The 17,731-nt window shown below is 43.5% G+C and overlaps 1 protein-coding gene across 1 annotated transcript in view; it reads right to left on the bottom strand.

The window, feature by feature from the left end:
* The window catches only part of EEA1 (early endosome antigen 1), a 641,400-nt gene that overhangs the window by 411,974 nt on the left and 211,695 nt on the right, over window positions 1–17,731 (bottom strand). The window lies entirely within an intron of this gene.

The following is a 17,731-nucleotide window of genomic DNA, read 5'->3' as shown; positions in this document are numbered from 1 at the left end:
GAAGTCGCTAGACTTTGATTAAATAGTGCTTTGGCGCCACACGATTGCCCTAGCTCCGTCTCAATTTCTCCTCAAGCAACACGTAGGGAGCCACCGTTTCACCCATACAGCATTAGCATCTGCCATCATAGCGCACCAGCACGAATCCGTGAAAACTACATCTCCCACAAGGCAAAGCACATAGTTGAGGGCTTATCCCCTTGGCAACACACGCAGCGTCCATCTTTGGATTCACGCAGAACGCTGCAGGCTTTGACCGGGCTACACGGAGGTAAGCGGTGCACCCGTGCATCTTCTTCGGCTTTTGCCAGACTCGCGGCTTAACGCTTATAGCTAATTATTCTTTTCCGCTTGCCAACAGCGGTAGCAGAACACGGCTTTGATTCATACGCCGACATTAACAACAAAATGAAAACATGATACTCCCACGCACCGACTCCGGCTAAACGAAGGTACGTTCCCTTGCTAAACGATTCAAGTTCACAATGGCCATTAATAGACCTAGCTTCCTTACGCCAAAACTTACTTTCCCTTACACAGCGTTACCGGTCAATATTCCATTGAAAGCCCACAAAAGAAGTTCATTTCTACATAAACGGCAGCCGCCAGCTTCATGTAAAGAATCAGCTGACGGTATGCTTTTTTATTCATTTTCTCATGATTGTACATTAGTGCAGCTATATGATGGAACTGTGATAATGGATACTCATCGTTTTTTAGGTGGCCCCTGTCCCTGGACTGCTCAATGAGCACTTCGAGCCTGCACCGACAAATTTCCTTTGAATTCGCTTCTATTGTGTAATGGTAGGTCTTTTTCTGAGTGCCACATTTTAGGGAGTACGGTCTTTTTCCATCAAAAATTAAAAGTAGTTTCCCTACCTTTATCCCCTACAGACAGAATAATTTTGCCCTGATGAGAATCCGGAAAACAATTACCTGGATTCGAAACGCATCGGCCAATTAGAGAGGATTACTCATACACCAGTACTAGCTGGCTGTCAAAGAATCTTTAATTTATTGGTTGCTCCTTTTCTAATTTTCCCTTCTTCTTTCTACTTTCTTGTGCTTCACTCATTTTTTCATTTATTTGTATCGAGTTTATCATTTAATGTTATATATGTTCAATGTTACTGTCTGTGTTAGATTGTTTTTGATTCTGTGATTCATGATGACATTTAGTTTGTGACAATTTTGTGTGCAGAAAAGTGTAACGATTTTGTTTGAAATTCATAATGTAAATATGTCTTTACCTGTTTATGATGTCTTGTTTCTGACAAACTTAGTTTAATCTATGAAAACTTTTTTGGTATAAATAAAAATACCGAGTTGATAACGACAGTTAGCGTGTTCAACTTTCCATAAATGTGGACGTAAATGTAGGTGGTGGGGCAATTTTTGCTGTATTCATACTAAGGCCCAGCCTCTCCACTTGTCCTTTTGGCCTAGCTCCCCTTGTGTTTCTCAGTATCTAGTGGTGGCATCGAAACGTCAGACACCAAAAAACGCCATATGCAATATGACTATGCAATATTGTAATGTGCAATGGTGTATAAGAAAATGATCTTAGTCTGTTAAAACTTTCAAATAGGAGTGTACAGACGTATTTCACTTTGCCCTTTGGCCATTCTGTGCTTTGTTGTCTCACTGTTTTGTGGGTCACGGCTGTGCCCACTTGTCATTAAATGTTTCTAACAAGTTAATTTTATATATATTTGCAAAATAAATTCTTGTCCGGCTGGACAAAAGACATACTACCTATTTAGAGTATGATTATTGTATATAAGTGATGCTTCCTCTGAAAATAGGGACCATTGTTTTCTATAACATGAGAAGTTGTTAAAACATAAGCAAATCACTTGTGAAAAGAACAAAGAAAATAAAACGGCACGAAGTACAGTTTTGGATTAAAGTAATTATTGTTAAAAGAGAGAAAACTATTGAAAACGAACGTGTGACAATCACGATCGCTGTGCGCCTGGATTGGAGTGCAGTACCGCTCCACTTCTGATGCTGTGAATGCTCAGGCAGCCAGCACGATTTGGAAAAAGAAGGTTGTTTCAAAGCGTACAGAGGCTTGATAAGCTGGGCATATTCGGGAATGTAGGTACGCCCGGAATTCAAAAAGCCCAGTAATGATGGATTTATTTATTTATTAATGTGTGGGTTTGTATCGCGCTTGAATCCACTCCCGAAGGAGTATCTCTGCGCCATGGACACACAAAGAAACACATATGAGCATAGCAAATCATAAGGAAGGAAAATATTGAAGCACAAAATGAAAAATCATATTACCCCTTAAACAAGAAAGTTTTCAACTTTTTCCTAAACATCAAATGGTCAGGACATTGTCTTAGCACAAGAGGGAGAGTGTTCCATAATACTGGCCCCACTACTGATAAGGCCTTACTGCCCTGTCTTACCTTTCTTACCCTAGGAACGCGTAGGAGAAGCTGATCACTCGACCTTAGAGTGCGGGCAGGAACATATGGGACAAATTTCTCTGCCAAATAAGAAGGCTCAAGTCCATGTAAACTTTTATGGACTATACAACCAATCTTAAATTTCACTCTTTGGCGGACTGATAACCAGTGCAGCTTTTTCAAAAGTGGTTTAGAAGGAGTCCTGGGGGGACATTCAGGACTAGTCGTGCAGCAGTATTTTTGGCTACTTGAAGTTTGTCCAATACTTCATTTGCAGCTACAAGCAGGTCATTACAGTAATCGTGACGACTTAGTACTAGGGCCTGCACAAAGTCTTTCGGGTGGAATCGGGAAGTAAAGGAAATACCTTGCGGAGAAGTCCTATCAAGTGAAAACATGATCCCACTAGGCTATTCCCATGCTGTTTCAGGGTCAGATCTTGATCCAGACGGACCCCCAGATTCTTCACCACCAGTTTTGGTTCAGGGACCAGGCCAAGGTCTGAAGGCCACCAGTCTGGAGCCCACTGCAATTTAGCCTCTCCAAACAACATAACCTCAGTTTTTCCCACATTACACTGGAGAAAGTTAGATGACATCCATTGGGAGACTGCCTTCATGCCATCAGGGAAAGACTGTTTCACCTCTGATGTAAGAGATTTAAATGGGAAGAGGAGCTGGGTATCATCTGCATAGGACACTGGTATAAAGCCAAAGGTTCTCATAATCCTTGCCAGGGGACCCACATAGATATTAAAAAGAGTTGGACTCAAACATGAGCCCTGTGGCACCCCCTTGGTGATGTTAACCTCGGAAGATCGAAAGTCACCAATGTTAATATATTGAGTACGCTCAGACAGAAAACTCTTCAGCCAAGCCAGTGCCCTATCCTCTAACCCAATCTCTGCCAGATGTCCCATCAAGATGTTATGTGATATCGTATCGAACGCTGCAGATAAATCCAGCAGTACCAGGACCACTGAAAAGCCCTTGTAGTTTCTTCAGTGTTGTGGGAGCTCGCAAAAGTGCACATTTCTCTAGTAAGTGAGGAGCCAAACCTCGACCTGCATTGTTGAGCTGGTAGCCCAGAAACAACACTGTGTACGCTGCAATGTGAGATTTTGCAAAGTTAAATTTGTAGCCAAAATATGCAAAATTGCAAATTATGCAGTCCACGCGGCACAGATGCGGCCATAATTCGTCTGTGAGATAAAGGTCATCCACATACGAACATGTATCTGTTTCAATACCCTCTAAGAGAGACAACGCGAACAGCAAATACGTCCGGACTGTTTTTATAGCGCATAGCCAAACGGCGAAAGTGGCACTGTTTGCCACCACTTGTAAATGCTGTCCATTGACTACTAAGTGGGGACAGATTGTGGACAAAAAAAATATTGGATCTGTCAAGTGTGGTTTTGAACCTTTTACGTACGAGACTATCCACAAGAGCAGAACTATTCTGCACCGCGCACGTATGACAATGTGAGTTTAAGTGGCGGTAATCAATACCAAACGGTACGAACCATCCGGTACGAACCATCCGGCTTGGTCACAGTAAAAAGGGGGTTATTCATCGGAGACACAGATGTTTCAATTACACCTTGGTATTCCAATTGTTCAAGGATTTCCGCAACGGAAGCTTTTGCTTCTCGCCGCATGGGGTATTGAGGTTGAGGCTGTGGCATTGACCGCAAAGGAATCTCTTGTCGAGGGGAAAATGTGTCCCACCCACAGGGAGTATGGTAAAAAGCCGGCACAAGCGCCTTCATCCAATCTTCTGACAAAAATGCAGCGCCTGCATTTTCGGCACTGTGTGCGCGAAACTATGGAGGATTACCTCCTCCCCATGAAGAGCAGCTAAGAAAAAGGTTGGGGGCCAATCGACCTCTGCCAACAAAATATCATAGGTAGTAGTTAGATTTTCCCAAATGGCCCTTTTTATAGTACGTTCAATGTCACCTTCAATTACAACGACAATTAAATAAAGCCTGTCAGGGGGAGGCACTCTAGTGTCTGCTGTCTCAACTACACAAAGATGTCAGTCGCTGTCACCTTCAGAAGTGGACGCAGGGCCTCTCGCACTATGGTAATCTCCGCCTCGCTGTCCAACAGCGTAAGCGCCCATGTCAGATTCCGAAGCTGCCTTCTCACTATCTGTGGCATATCTCGCTGTTACAGCAGCAACTTTCTTCTTCTGAAACTGGGGTCTTGGTCGCTGTGACTCGTCTTGCTTGCCTTTTCCGTCAGCCTTGCGAGGCTGCTCACGGCTCTGTTGGGCACCTCGACCTCTGGCTCTGCCTCCGCCTCCTCCACCGGTGGTCGAGACCGATGTTTCCTGCAAAGAGCGAGGAGAACGTTGTTCTGGAACCTGAAATTTATACGGTGACTTAATAGTACTGCGGTCGGGCAACTCATATGTACGCTCAGTAGAAGCTGGTGTAGGTGAAGCAGGACGGGACCCCTGTTTCTGTTGCTGTTTCCCATGTTTTTTGTTCTTACTCCAATTCGGTTTCTGAACTTACGTGCGATCATCTGTATCAGATGACGTTTGCTTGGTTTGCTGCTGTTTTTCTTCCTTAGAGAAAGGCTCAACACCCAACCTATTACGGCCAACTGTCTTATAAGCCTCCGTAATAATTTCCGGTAACTGACGGGGTTTGTCTGCATCGGGGACATCGCTCAAAGCATTAGAGACCTGGAAACTTACTGCATCCCCCCCTTGACATTAGCAAGGAAGAGATCGCGTAACATGTCAAACGCTACCACTAGTCGCATTCCCAAAATTATTTCTTTGCCACAATTTGATTTTATGACTCACAGTATTATATTGTTTATTATTATAATGTCTTTCTGTGATATATATATTTAGTCAATGTATGTTTTGTTCCTAATCCTTGAGTGAGGATTTTTTAATTCATTTTTTATAAAAATAAAACAATTTATTCTGATTTTCTATTTCACTTTTTATTAGTTATCTGTTTCAGATAATATATATTAACACTGTCTGACTCATAGTCTAGTAGTCTATACACCTTTATATACTGAAGATTGCCTAGGAATGTTAATACATTGATGACATTTTCCCTGTCCTAGGAATCAACCTATGAGTGGTTCAGGGGGTCCTTGTTACTTCCACAGTATTCGGGAATACTACTTCCAGTTGGTCGAATTTCTCAGCAAGCCAAAAAGGCATCTCATCCTTATCCTGGGGACGCTTGCCCATGACCGCATTAACGATGACAGGACTAAGCTAGAGGCTGCCCCCCCAACTGGATGCGCTGCACCCCCCAGGGCCCCACCCGGGAGGTTGCGGGTAAAATAATGAACCAGACCCCTAATAACCGACACTGCAGAGGCATACAGTGGTCTTAGTTGCAGAGCTGTTAACGCACCCACCTGAGGATGCGGGGTGTAAGCAGCTAAATCAGGCCAAGTAGCGCCTGGGATCGACAACGACCCTTGTCTGATCGCTGTTATAACGTGTGGGAGGGCGCCATTAAACCAAACTGCATGCTGCCAAGCAGAAATCGGAATTTCCACTGTCCGATATGGAGCATATGCTGCAGGGGTATAATAGTGAAATAAACTAGTACCAGCATCTACCGCAGGAAATGTAACCCATGAGTAGAACAACTCATATGGGTACACTGTGTCAGCAGAGACGACAAAAACCACTGACTGTCCCTCCAGAGAAACTAGGTATTCCTGTAAATGATTCCGCACAGCCACACGACTGTGTGCTAAGATATCAACTGCAGCCATATCGAAACAGTAATAGAGAAGTACAAGGCCATTAAAAAAAGGCACAACTGGGTAGTAATTCAATTCGAAAACAGTTTAAAATATCAAGCTTGAATTGAACTATGTGACTAGAGGTAGGTTTTATCAGTCACTACTGTCAACCGGAAACAATAGTGAGGGGGTCGTAGATTGATATAAGCACTACTCAAGTGTCTCAAAATAAGACCACACTCGTTGGGCGCAATGTTGCAAGGATTTCTACTCATACACAGAACTGTGCACAGAGACCTAGGACATTAGTGAATTGTGGTGCACCAGAAACTCACTTCAGTTCCTAGAAGAACCCCAAACAGCTAGCATAAGTGTCTCATTAGCTCTTCGTCCTATAGCAAAGTAACCAATGATTAGACAACCTAGAACGTGCGACTTAGGACCATCTCAGGAATGGTGGGAAGTGAGAACACTCTTGTTATACTCTCATACCAGTCCACAACCGGAGTAAATAAGAGACACAGTAAGGTTAAAACATTTATTTTAACAAGGTGATCTCATGTGCAGTATTTTAGGCAACATAAGCAGACATATGATTAAGAATAATATGGTCAGCATGGTTACAATTCCATAAAATACAAAAGGAGGAATCATATTACAATGATAGTGAAAACCAGTCCTATAGCGCCTAGTTTTAACACCCTCCCTATATAGGAACAATGTATTATACACTAAAGAAGGTCTCTTGGGCTTGTTGTGGGGGACCCCATTACCTTTCCGTTCAGTAAGAGTAAATTACATCTGGATCAGCATTGTCTCTCTGCATCCCTGGAAACGAGAATCTTCCAAGTGTGTGAAATCATGGAGAGTGTGTGATAATAAGGACGCCAGAATCTTACTTGGCTCACAGCTGCCAAACTGTTGTGTCTAGAGAGCGTTACACGGACATGTCGAAAAACAGAGAACATGTTTTGATAACCTTGATGGCTCAGCACTCACTGTTCAGACTCGAGGCACAATGTAAGTCTAGAGATGCCGAAAACAAACCTTTTCTCATGTATAGACCTTCATGAAGGGTAACGTGCAAAAACAGCTATGCAGTGTCGTGTGCAAAAGCAGCAAAAGGTAAAATGGCGTTTAAACGTCGAGTAGGCCATGCTAACATAACATGCGCGCAAAGCAGGCCTCAGGCCATACTACAATAGCATTTGATATGAAATCTGATTTCAATCTTATCCCCAGATGTAAGTTGTGGCGTGTCCTGCAGAAGTTGGGCCTTCCTCTTCAGATCCTTTGCGCTGGTTGGCTGACTTCACAAAGGCAACTTCGCAAGGGTTCACAGGGGAGACTAGGGGCAGCTGACAGACCTGATCTGTGTTAACAGGGAGGTCTGACAGGGCTGTGTGCTGGACCCACCTTCTCATCATTCATTACAGAGTCGTCCAATACTTGGGGGGGAAGTCCCAGCTGACGCACCCATGCTGGTGGGGTCAAAATGACAACTTTAATATTTGCTGACGACATGTTAATAGTGTCTAAAATACCTTCCGGCCTGCAACTGCTTTTGGATCGTTTTGAGGCCTTTTGTGGATTAAGAGGTCAACACCTCAAAAACGAAATTACTGCTAATGAATCCCTACAAGACATTCAAAGGCAAAATGGTGCTGGGAGGAATTCCCCTTGAGAGAGTGGCCACCTTTGATTATCTGGGTGTAACCCTCTCTGAGAAAATGATATATAAAGATCATATTACCACGCGGAACCTTCAGCAGAGACAGACTATTGGGTTACTGATTAAGGAGCATAGGACCTCCCAAACCAAACTAATAACTGCCCCACTCCAGATTTACGACCATAAAATAGTGGGTTCTGCCCTGTATGGGACAGAACTCTGGGGATTTGAAAATATGGAAGCACTCGGTTACTGAGAATACATTTTTAAGATTCATTTGCGCTCTCCCCCAGAACAGACCTCTCCAATCATTACGGTTAGGCATGGGCAGACCATCAATTGTGGATAAAGCTAGGCTTCATCCCCAGCTTTTTTGGCTGGGTTTGAAACTAACCCCTGAGCTCTCCCACTGTGCCGCAGCGCTTGATGAAGTTTGTACACTTGACTGGTTTAAGAAAATTGGGTGGATTACCAATGTTAGGTAACTGTTCACAGTGATGGGCTTGGGGAAACTCATGTGAAGCCAAAGATCTTAGTCTATTGCCCAGTACAGGTTTGGTTAAAACCCAATACTAGAAATGGGTAGCGCAAACCTTTGTCACACAACCATCCATGATTTGTCTCAGATTAGAGTTTAAGGAATGCAAACCGACACACGTACTTACAAACAATATATGGAAGTCATCACTACTCCACAGGATCGGGAACTCTATATTCAATTTAGATTTGGTTCCCTTCCTGTTAACTCAATTACTTCAGCTTGGAGGGGGCTCATGCCTGTATCAAAGTACTGCCCAGGTTGCCTGCTAGCAACAGAGAATTAGCCACATTTTTTTGTTTGCCCTCCGTATAATCGGCAGAGAGAGAACTGGCTAGCTCTGGTTTGTGGACTATTGGGAACACGTTGCCATCAAGCGGCGCTTTGCATCCTGAAATCTGATTGAAGGCACTCAGTCGCATGGGCAGTTGCCAAGAGTCAATGTAAAATGCGGATCATCAGACGGTATGCGTCTAAGACACAATAGTATGTACTTTCTTACTCTGTATTAATTTTCTACTCTCCAGGGTAACAATTTCAATATTATGTGTTTATTTATGTATACTGACCAGTTGTTGCTGCTTGATGGGTTTTCTTTTTGTACTGTATTTGGGGTAATTGCATTTGAAATTACAGATTTAATAATGTTAATCTTCTTTTATTATTTCAATAGTAATGACCTAGATCTTTTACTGATGTATTATACTTCATGAACTTCTGTCCTGCATTAATTGCTGGGCTAATGTACTGTAAGCACTTGAACTTTTATGTTCGTAACGACCGAGTAAAGTTTATGATGTTGATATGCTTTATTCCCAGCCTAAACATGGGGAGACATTTTTGTATGCAAATCTGTGAAAGACCTAATGCTTGAGAAAATGGAGCAAGCCCAATTCACATACAGCAGAGTAACTTGGGTTCAGCAAAGTTTTGTGAAGGAAGGGGCTGATGTTTTAATAACATTATTAAAATGTGCTGAAAAGAAAGCAGCCAAACAGAATAGGTGTTCTGAAAGGGTATATTTACATCCAATACTCACAATGCTGTAACACTGGGCAGTATATAAATGTGTGCTTTCACTAGTAGCTAAAATCACGGTTACTCTCTGAAGTAACTGCCACAAGTAAATTCTACAGTCCCTTAGTTAACTAAGATTTCATATTTTGAGCCCATCAATGGAGGTGCTTTTGTTTTCCCCAAAACATGTTTTGGGTGTTGCAGCGGGTAAAAAAAAAAATAAACAAGCATTGAAAATGCAATAGGTCTTGCCTTTGTTAAGTTACAGCAATTTGGTATGTGAATGGTATTGTTTTGTATTTGTATATATTAGGGTTTGTTTGTGATATGTTGTGATTTTCTGTTAGAATTGCAGTAGTAACTGTGTAGTACTTTGAAGCATACTTTGCTGCAGGGTAGGGGCAGTGTTTACCATTTGTTAATGTGAAATATTAGTAGAATAGCATGACTGTTAATGAAGTATAGTGAGGAGTTTAATAGTTTTATCTAGAAGAAAGGTTTGGGAGAAGAAAGAAAATGTGGAGAAGTTTATTGTTGTTTGTAATGTAAAGTGTGGTTAGCAGTCTAATGTATATGCAAGGATACAGTAGTAGATGAGCATATGCTGTTATATAAGGAGTGTGAGATATAGATGAATCGTGTAAATGTGTAGTGCAAAATTATTTTATTAGCATTAGGTATTAGGAAGTAGAGATTTGCAGAAGACCAGGGTGTTTGTGATTTCAGTATTTGAAGTAGGGGAAGAGTAGTGTGATGCAGAAGGTGTGTGAGTTTAATAGCAGTGTGTTTGTTGTTTGATATTGTTAGTACTGTAATGTTATCTGTAATTAGTATAGTGTAGGTATGTATCTTATTTTACCTAAGCATACGCAAATGAGAAACAATTGTATAGAATTTTTATATTTTTAACTGAATACATGTGCAGGAGTAAGCACTATTTGCGGCATTGCTATATACGTAAGTGCTAAGAACAGGCAGAAATATGGTCAGTGCCTGTGTTTTAGGCACTTATGCTCCTGTTTAAGTGACCTCATAAGGGTGCAGGTTGGATCCTTTTGAGGTACATCACTCAGTCTAGTCCAGCTAGAGTGTCTGGGTCTAATTTTAAAATTTATGGGTAGATAGTAAGAACCTCAATGTTCACTTGTCCGGCTTATGTTAAACATCCAGCATGAAGAAAGGCCCCGGTGCTGCCTGCGAGAAACTACAAACGAGAAATATGAGTGAGGTAGTGGCAGGGAGGCATGACTAGCTGTTAAAAGTGGAAGTGGTAAACACTCAGCATTTGTATTTGTGACAGACCAGAGAAGGAAGCCAACAAAAACTCACCAAGTCCTTATTCGCAGGGTTCTTGCTTTTAAAGGTCATAGGAAACACAGCTGGGAATTTGTGTGCCCGTCGAAGGGCAAGCAGGAGTGTTCAGTTCAGTTCTTTATTTATTTCGATGGTTAAAAACCATCATAATAATGCATATTATTACATAACCACATAAAAAAACATACTGAACATCAGAATTAAAGCGAGTTAAAAAAGAATTTTGTCGTTAATTATATACAGACTTTAGGCATAAAAAGGAGCAGCAAATTATTTTGTCTCATTTCATCCACCATCAACCCCTTGTATTTCTTAGTTTGATCACAATTTTTAGAAAACTCATAATAGCACACAGGGTACGCATCTCAGTTGCTCTTTGCAGAAATAGTAAAGCAGATTTGGCATGGTTAATTTTTGATTCCTTTAAAATGTCCACCAGAAATCTCCAACGCGGGATTTTATAAAAGGAACAAAATAATACAAAATGAAGGGTGTCCTGCGGAGACCTATTATCGCAGCCGCAGGCACCCATCTGCTTAATTGTTAACGTAAAACCAGACGGGTAAGCTAAAATATTGTGCAACAAATTGAGCCTAAAACGAGTCATTAAAAATCTCTCATGTTGACTGTACATTAAAAAGAGATACGGTTCCATGCCCATTTCATTACATACAAGCGAGTGGGCTGCTACCGATGATTTAGTGGAGTCAAGTTCCATCCTCCTGCAATCGTATTTTTCCATTAATTGCTTTTGTACATAATATCTGCAGGAGGTATCCACATTTGAGGGGTCAGAGAATAACATTTCCTGGTTAATGGACCCTAGTGTTTCTTTGATGTAATTCAACCAGGGGATTTGGAGCCATCTATCTCTCCGTAAACAATCCTTAATGATCTGTCTGGTTAATTCAGCGTTGGGGTTTAGCCAAATTTTAAACCAGGTCAAAATTGGTCTCATTCTGATCAAGTCAGATATATATGGGGTACCAAGCTCTTTGTGTGTAATTGCTGCTGAGATGCTCTGGGGAAGCTTTAACAGTTTTTAAAAAAATGTGTCTTCTTCTCCTTGCATCTGTTGTGCGTCCCTAAAACCCCACACCTCTGCTCCATAGGTAGCCTTCGAGGTACTGACCGCACTATACAGTGTCATCACCTGCTCAGGGGACCAACGACCCATTCTTCGCGCAAAATTTAATATAGCCCCGTTTGCTGAAACCAGTTTCCTAGACCTCTCCTCAATCAATGGGGCAAACTTAATCTTTTCATCGAATAGGAGACCCAAATACGGGAAAGTGGTCACAGTGTCCAGAACATGTTCCCCTAATTTTAACAAAAATCTCTTGTGTGGTTTCTTCTCTGCTACCATGATGAAAGACTTTGTCAAATTAACGGAGAGATCCAGATTCTTTATGAATTCAGCAAAACCTCTTATTAGGAGCTGGAGACTGACTGCTGTTCGCGCGAGGAGGACAGCGTCATCTGCGTACAAAAGTACCGGTATATGACGCGGTCCTACCCTTGGGCAGTCAGTCCCCAGTGCTATCAGGGCACTCTCCAGGTTGTTTATGTAGAGGGAAAACAAAAACGGCGCCAGGATACACCCCTGCCTCACCCCGCCAGAGCACGGGAAGGGATCAGTGCTCACCCCCCCGCGCTATAGCGGACCTTGGCAGTGGTGTTCCAGTGCAGCTCCTTAAGTACATTGATCAGATCTCGGTCAATTCCCAATCTATACATAAGTGTCCAGAGTTTAGCTCTATTAACGTTATCAAATGCCGCTGCTAGGTCCATGAATCCCATATACATGGTCCCATCATCCGTCTTAGTGTATTTACCCGCAAGGAGGTATAGATTGAGACATTGGTGACTAGTTGACCTACCTGTTCGGAACCCGTACTGGGTGTCCACCAGGGTGTTATGGGTATCAGTCCACTCTATTAAGCGGTTAAGAAGTGCCCTCCCAAGTACTTTAGCAGAGACATCAATCAGCGAGATTGGTCTGTAGCACTGGGGATTGTCCCTACAACCTTTCTTGTATATAGGGACAATCACTGCATTTGACCAAGATCACAGAAGGCCAGATTTAATTGCTGCATTAAGTACTCTAGTCACGATTGGTGCCCATAGATCAGTATTACTTAAAAATAGGTCTGGGGGGGTGCCATCCGGGCCTGGGGCTTTGTTTCACGTCAATCCTAGAACTGCTTTTAGGACTTCCTCCAGAGAGAATTCTAGTTGTTCTGCCCTGGGTCCCTCCCAGATTCCATCTCCAATATCTACCTCCTGCTGGTTATACAAAGATTTAAAATGGTTAATCCATTGTTCTGGTAGTATATTGGTACTGATAACTGGGGAGATTGAGTCATGGTAACAGGGTCTATTATAATTCTCCAAAACTGGGCATAGTCCCTATTTTCTCCTGCCTCTCTAAGGTCTGCCCAAACTTCTTTTTGGAGAGCACTCTTTCTTCTCTTTACCTGCATTTTATAATTCTGTCTGCATCAGGCAATTTCAATTTTGTCCCTCGGGACCTTTTTTAAACTCTGCTTTAATTCTCTTAAAGCCCTTGAGCAGTTAGTATCGAACCATCTTGGGGAGGCTAATTGCTTAACAGGCCTCTTAGTTTTCAGTAACCCTTCTACTATTTTAGTTAGAGATTCGAAAGCCACGACCACTCCTTTGCCCTCTATTGTGGGGTCTAAACAGGTCTCTATGTGCTCTTTCCCTTCACCCACTAGCTTGATGTAAAAATCTTGCGGGTTGATCATTGTCCACCTTATGCGTCTCCCTTGGTCTGTTGGTTGAATTTCGGTGAGACCCCTAGGTTTTTCCCCGGTAGGTCTTTATAATTAATTTCTAGGGAAAGGGGATTGTGATCGCTGAAGGGACTCCACTCCGTTCTTGATCTTATAATCTGCTCTTTAGTGTGAGCAGAGATCATTATAAAGTCTATTATAGACCCACAGCCTCTCACTTTAAATGTGGGTATGGGAGTCTCCCCTGCTTTCAGTTCAACTAAGTCCATAATATGGGTAAGCGCAAAGTTGTCTAGAAGCTTCATCAACATTGTACCCTCTTTATTATGTTCGAAGTGGGGACCCTTTTCTAAAGGACAGGTAGACCAACCAGCAGAAATGGGAAATAACTTAGGGCATAGGTGACAGTTGAAGTCCCCCATCAGCAGGACAGTTGGTTCAGGCCCCTTCGTCTTTAGATCAAATTCCTCATTTATCCTACTCTCGAGCTCTAATAGTATAGGAAAATTCCCATCAGCTGGTCCAGAGTTATAAAAGTTTAGAAATAGTAGTCTCTGCCCCTGACCCTGTAGTGACACTGCTTGTAATGTATCTGACGCCCAGTCTGACTGAGACCAAGTACCCTTTAGGTCTAAATCTACATATATCGCTAGGCCTCCTTTTGCTCTCCCTGATTTTGTCTCTTGGGCAGGTCTGAAAAAACATTTATAACCCTCCAATTGACAGAGGTCAGAATCTCGCGCCCATGTTTCTTGGAGAGCTATGACATGAAAGCCCCTTATGAATTCTTTCCACTCCTTGTTATTGAGTTTAGCTTCCAGGCCTGCTATATTCCAAGATAACACGGTCAATCCAGCCCTATTTTCTTTCCTGCTCACTATGCTAAATTCATTTATTCTACCCTCACCCGCTACTATTAGCTCTATGGTATTTTCAATTTCCTCCCCATGTTTAGGGGGTTCTTCTAACCTCAAGATTTGTACATTCCCGGCACTCTGGCAACTACCCTCTGTTTCAAAACATGGACATTCACTGGTAGCTAACAGTGTTACAGGATTATTTTCTATCGGGGTGAGTCAATCATTATCCTCAAGTGACTGCAAAGGGGCAAATCTGTTTCTCTACTGAGAGTGATCTCGCGGAGGTAAGAACTGGTCGGGGTAGTCTACGGGTCTTGATCTTTGTGTGCGTTGAGGTCCTCCCGAGTTCCACCCGCCATCATCATCACCATTGGTGTTCCAACTCCTTGGGTAAAAATACCCGAGTGGGAGTGCACAAATTGTGCTGGTTTGATTCCTGTTGGAATTCTTCAGGATATAGTCAACCAATCTGATGTCTCTGAAATTTGCAACTATGCAGTCCCCTCTTATATCTTTTTTCCTCCCGCCAAGCCAATTCACTCTTCTTACATGCACTATCTCTCCTCTGTCCCCCTTATTTAAGGGTCTATGTATATTCAGCCACTTGGAGATTTTTGTATGTAATTGTGAGTGATTCTCTCTCAGTAGCCCTAATTTCTGGCACCCCTGCAAAGATTATTACAAATGGGCTGGCCTCTGGGGGGAGATCTATGTGTGGGGCGGGGCTGTTTGTGGTGTAGAAGGGGTCAGAATCCATATAAAATGGACCGTGATTCCCATTTCTCTGATAAGAGTCTTCCTGTCTCCATTGCATTAGTGGTTGTACAGGGGCTTTGTCCCAATTTTTAGAACTCGTCTTTTGAGTGTGTCTCCCTCTCAGTTTGTTATTAGGTCCCCCTCTTAGGTCTTGGGAAGTTTTTGATGCCTCGTGGATCTGGGCAATTGTGTGTTGAGTATGACTAACACAGTTGTTATTTGGCAATCTGTTTTTGATGACATTGTCATTGGTGACCACCTCATTTGGTTGATTAGAGCCAGTAGAGGGTTTAGTAGAGGTGTGTTCTATTACCTTACTTTGTTTAGACAACTCGCACGCAATTTTGTCCACCTTACTTATGATTGGTTTTAGCTGTGTATGTATGTATGTATGTATGCATTGGCATTTATATAGCGCACTACTTACCCGTAGGGTCCCAAGGCGCTTCGACCGCTGCGAAACCCTTCCTGGCTTCCCTGAGAGATGGTCCCTTAATGGGTATCTCCAGGGTGAGACCAGGCATCCCCAGCGGTCTGGTGGGGCCGTTAGTGAAGATGAGGCAAGCTAATGGCCAGAGTTGCCGAGTGTGATCGCTGATCAGAGTGGGCACCGAGGCGAGAGAATTATCGAGTCCGCTGACCCTGGTCCAGAAACCTGCCGCGCCGGGAATCGAACCCTGGTCCCGGGCCGTCCTCTGCTCTCGGGTCTGCCGCCTCTAACCAGTGAGTCACACTACTTCACAGTTATGAAGGATTCTAAATGTTTTTTGAGATCTCCTAGGACTACCTCAACCCATCCTGGAGGGTTTGTGTCTGTTTGGGTGTTATTTTCTACTAGGATGGCCTCTTGCCTACTCTTAGAGCGACTGCCTCCTACAAGTGCTTTCCTTTGTCTCTGTGGCCCCTTAGTCCTCCCCTGTCGCTTTATTTTTCTCTGATGGGTCATATCACTACGCCCAGAAATTTCTATCCCCGGGGATTGTGCACAGGGGACATCCTCAGTTACATTATTTGGTTGGGTCACATTCCCTATCATAATTGGACTATCAACAAATGATGGATCTCTAGAGGGTGTTATAGTAATTGCATTAAGATTAGGTGAGGAGGATAAACTCCTTTCCATGCGTTCTATTTCCCCCCGAGACCTTCTTTAGCATTAAATCAATTGCGGTGGGTTTGTTTCCTTTGGTTGGGGCAGACTCTTTAGTTGCTGCTCTCGTTTGCTTGGGGGTCTCTCTATTGTGGATTTTACTCATAACAGAGCGTGTATTAGGGTGATTGGACATATTTTAAAGCCTACAGCTTAATAACTCTTATTCCCCCAGAATCAATTCGTTATACTAGGAATACTGCGTTACCCATTAACCCCACAATTAACAGATGGCTAAACAGACTTAAGTCCCTAACACCCCTCTTCAACAGCAAATAAAGGTCGAAATTTTGTTAGTGGGCTAAGGAGACAAATAATCAGTCCAGAACCTCGAAATGCAGTACCTGAGTGAATAGTTCCAAGGCCAATGGAGCCAAGGGGGGTGGCCCGTCCCGTCCCTGGTCGTCCCCGGACGGCCACAGACGGCCCGCCCTCTGCCTGGGCTCCGCCCGGCACGTCCCGCGAGGCGGGAGGCAGCACACAGTTTTAAAGCGCCGCCGGGCGCGTTTGTAGGCGTGACCTTATCGCGGGCTGCTGGGGCTTGTAGTTTAGAGCCTCCCCCTCTCGGCGGCCGCTCCCGGTGTCCTGCGGAGCAGGCGGCGGGGGGAAGCGTCAGCAAGACAGATGGTGGCAGGTGAGAGCCCAGATCTTTTTAATGCACCAAGGTTCGTGGCAAGAGTTCAAATGGTCCGCAAAGCAACCCCGCAAGCAGGAGTGACTTTGCTCCGTTGCAGGCGCTGTGCAAAAGGGAAACTGGCGACTCACTGCTGAAGGTTGCAGTGAAATACAACAATTGTCGGGGTTCGATAGATCCTTTGGGGCTGTGGGCCCGGATACCCCAGAGAGCTAAAAGCTGACATTGGCACGAGGTGGCACACAAGCAAACATTCCTTTCCAAACTTGAACATGTATGACCACACTTATAAATGGGTAAAAAGTGAAACTAGAAGCACCAGCAAGCAAAGCGGTTGTGGCTAAATGATTCTGGACTGGCCGATTGGCAGGTCCACGGGTACTTTCTAGCTGATGTTACGGGTACTTTCCTGCTGATATTACGCCACATGTCCCTCTTAGTGTTCGGACCATTTTAGTCGTTTTGAGCTAGAGCCATGTTGATGAGAGGCTGGTTGAGTATTTGAATTTACCTGGCATGTGAACCCACACAATGTTTATAGTTGTATTTCATTCAAGGAACCGGTTGCATTCTCTAAAACAATCTGCTTTGGCAGTGTAGCGACCAGACTTTCAAATATATGAGCAGCTGCATGAACAAGCTGTCTCCATTGCCCAAGTCTGGAGCTGCTAGGAATAAAGCGGCAGAAGCGAAACATTATCGAGAGGCGTGCCTGTGCAATAGAAGCATGTAAACGTAAACAAGCTGGCGCCATTGGCCGAATGAGTGAAGAAAAAGTGCGCACAAAGTAATTAAAACAAAGCATGTAACACCACGAGTACAAAATCCAGTCCGGGGGGCGGGACCAAAAGTGGACAGGATGGTAACCAGGAGGGGCTAA

Source organism: Lissotriton vulgaris, chromosome 1_1, assembly GCF_964263255.1.
Source record: "Lissotriton vulgaris chromosome 1_1, aLisVul1.2, whole genome shotgun sequence".
NCBI classification, from domain to species: Eukaryota; Metazoa; Chordata; class Amphibia; order Caudata; family Salamandridae; genus Lissotriton; species Lissotriton vulgaris.
The sequence above is the reverse complement of the archived record's forward strand: the minus strand, read 5'-3'. Positions and strand labels throughout refer to the sequence as shown.